Genomic DNA, 1,478 nt, shown 5'->3' with positions numbered 1-1,478 from the left:
CAGGAGACAGAAGCATAGAAGGTATTGGAAATCACACATCTGAAATCTCTGAAATAATAGCATATGAAGTAAAGAAACAACTGCAGAAAGGTATACAGGAAGTCATATCAGAAATAATTTCTGAAGTAAGCAAAGAAATGATAACTATAATGAAAGAAGTACTAAGTGCTTCTAAAGAAGACATTAAAAAAACAGAAGAGAATATAAAAATGATAGAATCCTTGAATATACAATATATGAAAAAAATTGAATGCATGAAGCTGATTCAAAGTGGTATACAGGAAATTAAAAACTCAACCACAAGCTGGAAAACTATTTGAATGAAAGTGAAAATAGACTTTCAGACCTTGAAAACACCATTACAGCTAGTGTAAAGGTAAAAAAGATCTCTTAAAAACAACTATGATGCAGGAAAAGATAATTCAACATCTACAAAATGATGCAAGGATGAACAACATAAGACTAATAGGCATCAATGAGAAAGAAGGAGTCAATACAAATAATATAAAAAGAATATTCTGTCCAGAAGTAATAGCAGAAAACTTCCCAAATATGAGGAAACAATCTGACACTCAAATAACTGAAGCATTTAGAACTCTAAATAACATCAACCCAATTAAAAACACCAACACATAGAAATTCAGCCCAGGAACAGTATACTAAAAGATGCTAGAGAAAATAAACAGATCACATTTAAAGGAAAACCCATCAGAATAAAGGCAGATTTTTCTTCACAAGCCATCAAATCAAGAAGAGCATGGAGCAAAGTACTACAAGTCTTGCAAGAAAATAAATTCCAACCCATACTGATGTACCCTGTCAAACTCCTTTTCAAGTTTAATGCGGAAGTGAAATGCTTCCATGACAAAGAACAGCTAAATAATTTCATGATGACAAAACCAACCCTACACAAACTAGTAAAAGATATTCTAGAGAAGGATCAAAATGACCACAACTCCATGAATGAGAATGGGAAGAACTCGCCAAATAGGGCAAACAATTAAACATAGGAGAAAAGGAGGCATAGAACAGCAGTCTTTCAATTATTCTCTTGTATACAGGAGCAAACTATTTCCATCAGCATACTCTGCAAATGCACTTCTCCTGCACCCTATGGGTCATGATTCTGTCCAGGTCTAAAGGGTGGATATCAAAGAAATAGTAGTAGCTCAGTCCCACAAGTGACACCTGGCCACCAGTAAGCATCATGGACACTGTCCACATCCACCCATACCGGAACTTTGTGAGATATCCTATCCCTAAACTGTTGGAAGTGCTGATCATATATTTACCAATCCAATATTTTTGTTATGTTTTATTCTTAGTAATTCTTTGCTACCATGAAAATTTTTTCTTAGTTTATATTTGTGTGTATATTAACCAAATCAAATACTATGTGAGTACTCTGAATTGATCACAGATTCATAATATAATACACTACTTTCTGGCCTCTTAGTTGGACTCACAATTTTAATATT

Source organism: Octodon degus, unplaced genomic scaffold, assembly GCF_000260255.1.
Source record: "Octodon degus isolate 3935 unplaced genomic scaffold, OctDeg1.0 scaffold00004, whole genome shotgun sequence".
NCBI classification, from domain to species: Eukaryota; Metazoa; Chordata; class Mammalia; order Rodentia; family Octodontidae; genus Octodon; species Octodon degus.
The sequence above is the reverse complement of the archived record's forward strand: the minus strand, read 5'-3'. Positions refer to the sequence as shown.